This window comes from Hyla sarda, chromosome 1, assembly GCF_029499605.1.
Source record: "Hyla sarda isolate aHylSar1 chromosome 1, aHylSar1.hap1, whole genome shotgun sequence".
Lineage (NCBI taxonomy): Eukaryota > Metazoa > Chordata > Amphibia > Anura > Hylidae > Hyla > Hyla sarda.
The window spans coordinates 243,161,618-243,169,145 of NC_079189.1; positions in this window are offsets into that span (position 1 = coordinate 243,161,618).

Consider the following 7,528-nt stretch of genomic DNA (forward strand, 5'->3'; position numbering starts at 1 on the left):
CTCTACTGCGCCCGCCGAACACTTTACATAGACATATGAGGTATGTGCTTACTCGAAAGAAATTGGGTTACAAATACAAGTAAAAATTTTGTCCTTTTACCCCTTGTAAAAATTCAAAAATTGGGTCTACAAGAACATGTGAGTGTAAAAAATGAAGATTGTGAATTTTCTCCTTCACTTTGCTGCTATTCGTGTGAAACAGCTAAAGGGTTAAAATGACTGAATGTAATTTTGAATACTTTGGGGGGTGTAGTTTATATAATGGGGTCATTTATGGGGTATTTCTAATATGAAGACCCTTCAAATCCACTTCAAACCTGAACTGGTCCCTGAAAAATACTGAGTTTGAAAATTTTGTGAAAAATCGGAAAATTGCTGCTGACCGTTGAAGCCCTCTGGTGTCTTCCAAAAGTAAAAACACGTCAATTTTATGATGCAAACATAAAGTAGACATATTGTATATGTGAACCAAAAAAAAAATGTATTCGTAATATCCATTTTCCTTACAAGCAGAGAGCTTCTAAGTTAGAAAAATGCTAAATTTTCAAATTTTTCATCAAATTTATGGATTTTTCACCAAGAAAGGATGCAAGTTACCACAAAAATTTACCACTATGTTAAAGTAGAATATGTCACGAAAAAACAGTCTCGGAATCAGAATGATAACTAAAAGCATTCCAGAGTTATTAATGTTTAAAGTGACAGTGGTCAGATGTGCAAAAAACGCTCCGGTCCTTAAGGCCAAAATGGGCTCCGTCCTGAAGGGGTTAAAGAAGAAGTTACAGGTCTGTGAGAGACAGAAATCTTGCTTGTTTGTAGGTGACCAAATACTTATTTTCCACCATAATATGCAAATAAATTCTATAAAAATCTGAAAATGTTATGGATTTTTTTTAGGTATACCTATAATGAAAATTACAGGCCTCTCTCATCTTTTTAAGTTAGAGAACTTGCACAATTGGTGGCTAACTAAATACTTTTTTCCCCACTGTATGTTCCAGCATCACTTCCAAATGGCTAAAGATATTTCCATGAAACTTGGCACACATTAATATGTCAACTATAGGATAGGTAAATTAACCCTTAACCACCTCCATTTGCGAGGGTCGGATTTTTTGTTTAAAGTCCCATACAAGTCTATGGGAAATATTTGTTACAACATAACTTCCGAACAGCTGGAAATATTTCGATAATACTTGGTCACATGTTACTTATATGTCCACTAAAAAATAGGATAGTTAATTTAACCCTAACCTACCCCCATTTACGAGGTCTGGGTTTTTGTTTAAAGTCCCATGCAAATCTATGGGAAATGTATGTTCCAGCATAACTTTCGTACGGCTGGAGGTATTTCAATAATACGTGGTCATATGTTACTCATATGTCAAATAAAATATATGATAGTTAAATTAACCCTAATCTACCCCCTTATGTGAAGGATAGGGTTTTTGTTTCAAGTTGCATGCAAGTATATGGTACTTAAGGTACCTTACTCCACAAGCTCTGCTCTGCATCTCCTGGTGAATGCATCAGTCCGGCTTTCTAACCACACCCTCCACACATACCATGCCCATCTCACAAAGACATGCCCACCCCTTAAGCCACACCCCTTTTATTTTTTACCCTTTTTGTACATTAGTCTGGCTTGCAAATCATGCCCACTCCCACAAAGCCACGTCCTCTTCTATTTTCATCTTACAGTATCTTCACCTGAGGACAGGATATAAAGATGGGACATGAAGTTGGGATAGGAGGTCAGGATAGGAGGTTGGGATAGGAAGTCAGGATAGGAGGATGGGATATGAGGACAATATATGATGTCGGAATATATAATAACGGGAAATTAGGTCAAAAGCTTCATCCTTTGTTGCTTTTCCTCCCCAACAAATATTAAGAAGAAGAAAAAAATGGGCAACGCCGTGTACTAAAGGATAAAATCTAGTAAAAGGATCAAATCTAATACTATGGCTTATGTAGCACACATCCATTCTCAAATACTTTGTTATCCATCTATTTTTTATTTATTTATATTTACTAATAATTAATGCATCATATATGCACTATATATGAAACTATGAATCCATTTAATATATTCTTCACACTCCATAGTTCATTCATAGAAACAGAACTACTTTAGACCCAACTGAAGGTGTAGATCCAGTTCATTATTTCTCACTAACTTAGAGACAATCATACAATCAGGGAATCCTTCTATAAAGACCCCATCTTCTGACATAGGTTATCTCAATATTTCTTGTATCTACACCCTGTTCCAAATTAATATGCAAATTCTATTTAAGTGTCACAAAGATTAAATATTTTTTTTTCAGTTTAACTCATGGATGGCATTGTGTCTCATGGCTTTTTTTGATCACTGAAAACAATCTCGGACACCTGTGATAATTAGATTGCCAGGTGAGCCCAATTTAAGGAAAAACTATTAAGGTGGGTGTTCCATATTATTAAGCAGAGCACCACTTTCAAGCAATATGGGGAAGAAAAAGGATCTCTCTGCTGCCGAAAAGAGTGAAATAGTTCAATGCCTTGGAGGTATGAAACATTAGCTATTTCACGAAAACTTAAACGTGATCATCTCACTATTAAGAGATTTGTGGCTGATGTAGAGCACAGACGGGTTCGTGCAGATAAAGGCACATTGAGGAAGATTTCTGCCAGATCCATGCATCAGATCAAGAGAGCAGCTGCTAAAATACCATTACATAGCAGCAAACAGATATTTGTAGCTTCTGGTGCCTCTGGAGAAGCATAAACCTTCTATTCAGCCACCTGTTCACTGATAAGTACAGTGCAACCCAGGATGGTCCAGATGGATGGAGTAGTGGATGGTTGGTGGATGGCCACCCTGTTCCAACAAGGCTGCGATGTCAGCAAGGCGGTGGTGGAGTCATGTTTTGGGCCGAAATCATGGGAAGAGAGCTGGTTGGCCCCTTTAGGGTCCCTGAAGGTGTAAAGATGACCTCTGCAAAGTATGCAGAGTTTCTGACTGACCACTTTCTTCACTGGTGCAGAAGGAAGAACTATGCTTTCTGTAATAAAATCATCTTCATGCATGACAATGCACCATCTCATGCTGTAAGGAATACAGCATCAATGGCTGCTATGGGGTTAAAAGGAGAGAAAGTCATGATGTGGCCTCCATCCTCCTCTGACCTCAATCCTATTGAGAACCTTTGGAGCATCCTCAAGCAAAATACCCCCCCCCCCCATGGCATACCATTTTGGAAACTAGACCCCTTGAGGAACGTAACAAGGGGTACAGTGAGCATTTACAACCCACTGGTGTCTGTCAGATCTTTGAAACAGTGGGCTGTACAAAAATTTTTATTTGCACAGCCCACTGTTCCAAAGCTCTGTCAGACACCAGTGGGGTGTAAATTCTCACTGCACTCCTCATTACATTCCATGAGGGGTGTAGTTTCCGAAATGGGGTCACATGTGTTTTTTTTTTTTTTTTTTTTGCGTTTGTCAAAACCGCTGTAACAATCAGCCACCCCTGTGCAAATCACTTCAAATGTACATGGTGCACTCTCCCTTCTGGGCCTTATTGTGCGCCCCCAGAGGACTTTACGCCCACATATGGGGTATCTCCGTACTCGCATTACAAATTTTGGGGGGCTTTTTTACCTTTTACCTCTTGTCAAAATGAAAAGTATAGGGCAACACCAGCATGTTAGTGTAAAAAATTTATTTTTTTACACTAACATGCTGGTGTAGACCCCAACTTCACCTTTTCATAAGGGGTGAAAGGAGAAAAAGCCCCCCAAAATTTGTTAGGCAATTTCTCCCGAGTATGGCGATACCCCATATGTGGCCCTAAACTGTTGCCTTGAAATACGACAGGGCTCCGAAGTGAGAGCGCCATGCGCATTTGAGGCCTGAATTAAGAATTTGCATAGGGGTGGACATAGGGGTATTCTACGCCAGTGATTCCCAAACGGGGTGCCTCCAGCTGTTGCAAAACTCCCAGCATGCTTGGACAGTCAACGGCTGTCCGGCAATACTGGGAGTTGTTGTTTTGCAACAGCTGGAGGCTCCATTTTGAAAACAGTGGCGTACCAGACGTTTTTCATTTTTATTGGGGAGGGGGGCTGTGTAGGGGTATGTGTATATGTAGTGTTTTTTACTTTTTATTTTATTTTGTGTTAGTGTAGTGTAGTGTTTTTAGGGTACAGTCACACGGGCGGGGGATTACAGCGAGTTTCCCGCTGCGAGTTTGAGCTGCCGCGCAAAATTTGCTGCATCGCAAACTTGCAGCCTGATACTCACTGTAAGCCCCCTGCCCATGTGAATGTACCCTGTACATTCACAGGGGGGATCTCCAGCTGTTGCAAAACTACAACTCCCAGCATGTACAGTCTATCAGTGCATGCTGGTAGTTATAGTTTTGCAACAGCTGGAGGCACATGGGTTGGGAAACACTGAGTTAGGAAACAGACAATGTTTCCCAACCAGTGTGCCTCCAGTTGTTGCAAAACCATTACTCCCAAACATTCTCAGCCATGCTGGAAGTAGTAGTTCGGCAACATCTTTAGAGCCAGATGTTGCCGAACTACAACTCCCAGCATGCTTGGAGTTGTAGTTTTGCAACATCTGGAGGACTACAGTTTGCAGACCACTAATACAGTGGTTCCCAATCTGTGCCCTTACAGATGTTGCAAAACTACAACTCCCAGTATACCAAAACTGTCCAGGCATGCTGGGAGTTGTAGTTCTGCAACATCTATAGGGCCAGATGTTACAGAACTACAACTCCCAGCATGCCTGGACAGTAAGGGCATGCTGAGGATGTGTAGTTTTGCAACATCTGGAAGGGCACAGTGGTCTCCAAACTGTGGACCTCCAGATGTTGCAAAACTGCAAGTCCCAGCATGCCCAGACGCCAAGGGCTGTCTGGGCATGCTGGGAGTTGTAGTATACAGGGTCCCATTACAGCAATGCATTTCGCTTTACGGGGACGTGCATTGCTGTAAAGGGCCCGACCGCGGCTGAAGATCCACTCACCTGTCGCCGCCAACGCTGCTGTCTTCATCACCGGGATCCGGGTCTTCAAGGATGAGGTAAGTACCGGGGCTGGGCCCCAGCACTCCCCCGTCGCGTCCTCCAGTCTTCCTCCCGTCCTCTCCGGACTTTCAGGGGCCGGGCAGGACAGGAGGAAGTAACCGCCCCCCCCCCCCCCTGCGATTGGTCGGTTAACTAACCGACGGATCGCAGGGGATCGGAGGAGGTGGCCGGCTTGCCACCTTGCTCCTATACTTCAGCATGGTCCTGGCTGTCTGTGACAGCCGGGATCATGCGAAATTACTGGGCGGTCGGGTCCCAGAGACCCGATCAGCCCGGTATCGCCGCAGATCGCAAGGGCGATTTCCCCTCCGATTTGCGTCGATCGCCGACATGGGGGGCCTACATGGCCCCCCTCGGCGTTAGCCCTGGATGCCTGCTGAAGCATTTCAGCAGGCATCCGCTTCCGATCCCCGCCCGGCGCGCGGCAGGGACCGGAAACCGCCAGGGCAAAAGTTTACGCCCTGGGTCGTTAAGTTCCAGGGCGCCGGGGCGTAAAATTACGCCCTGGGTCCTGAACAGGTTAATGGCACTCACAATAAGTCATTTCAGAGGTCTCCCCACTCCCTCCAGTGGCCACTGTGCTGCACAGCTACAGTGGGGCAAAAAAGTATTTAGTCAGCCACCAATTGTGCAAGTTCTCCCACTTAAAAATAATGAGAGAGGCCTCCTCTGTCCTCCACTCATTACCTGTATTAATGGCACCTGTTTGAGGTTGTGGACAGGTGTCTTTTATACTGATAACAAGTTCAAACAGTCACACTCCAAACTCCACTTTGGCCAAGACCAAAGAGCTGTCAAAGGACACCGGAAACTAAATTGTAGACCTGTGCCAGGCTGGGAAGACTGAATCTGCAATAGGCAAGCAACTTGGTGTGAAGTAATCAACTGTGGGAGCAATTATTAGAAAATGGAAGACATACAAGACCACTGATAATCTCCCTCAATCTGGGGCTCCTTGCAAGATCTCACCCCGTGGTGTCAAATGATCGCAAGAATGGTGAGCAAAAATCCCAGAACCACATGGGGGGACCTACTGAATGACCTGCAGAGAGCTGGGACCAAAGTAACAAAGGACTACCATCAGTAACACACTACGCCGCCAGGGACTCAATACATGCAGTGCCAGACGTGTCCCCCCTGCTTAAGCCAGTACATGTCCGGGCCTGTCTGAAGTTTGCTAGAGAGCATTTGGATGATCCAGAAGAGGATTGGAAGAATGTCATATGGTCAGATGAAACCAAAAGTAGAAATTTTTGGTAAAAACTCAACTCGTCATTTTTGGAGGAGAAAGAATGCTGAGTTGCATCCAAAGAACACCATACCTACTGTGAAGCATGGGGGTGGAAACATCATGCTTTGGGGCTGTTTTTTAGCAAAGGGACCAGGATGACTGATCCGTGTAAAGGAAAGAATGAATGGGGCCATGTATTGTGAGATTGTAAGTGAAAACCTCCTTCCATCATCCATCATTGAAGATGAAACGTGGCTGGGTCTTTCAGCATGACAATGATCCCAAACACAGCACTCGGGCAACGAAGGAGTTGTAAGAAGCATTTCAAAGTCCTGGAGTGGCCTAGCCAGTCTCCAGATCTCAACCCCATAGAAAACCTTTTGAGGGAGTTTAAAGTCTGTGTTGCCCAGCGACAGCCCCAAATGGGCCACAATACCAGCAACAGTGTGTGAAAACCTTGTGAAGACTACAGAAAAATTTGACCTCTTTCATAGCCAACAAAGAGTATATAAACAAAGTATTGAAATGATACTTATTTTCCACCATAATTTGCAAATAAATTCTTTAAAAATTAGACAATGTGATTTTATTGATTTAATTCTTCTCATTATGTCTCTCATAGTTGAGGTATACCTATGATGAAAAGTACATTATCAAAGTATCACTTTGGAATAAAAAACATTTTTGACACACATAAGCAAAACTGTTTTTACTCCTAAGTGTACTGACCCATTTTTTGTGTGTATTTTTTTTCTTCTCATTTCAGATCCATGTATACAGAGGACTACTTCGGATTCGGTGGACTACAATGACCAGCGTTTTTTGGGGTTAATATTAACAAAAGGGTTAATGAGGGCTTCTTGTGGGGGAGTGTTTTTGGGAATAAAGATAGAATAATTTACTTACCGATAATTCGGTTTTCTTGAGTCCACCATTACAGCCCACATGAGAGATAGTCCCATTTGTTGTTAAATTACAACTCTCATCATTCTCAGACAGCAAAAGGCTCTCTGGAAATTAAGGGGGGGGGGGTGTAGTTTAGCAACAGCTGGAGGCTTCCTGTTTGGAAACCCTGATTTATGGGTGTTCTTTGTGCCATAAACATACTAACCACTTTTTTGTGTTTTTTTTCTTTTCATTTCAGATCCGTGTAAGCAGAGGACTACTTCAGATTTGGTGGACTACGACAATGATCCGCAGCTTAGTAAGGGACTC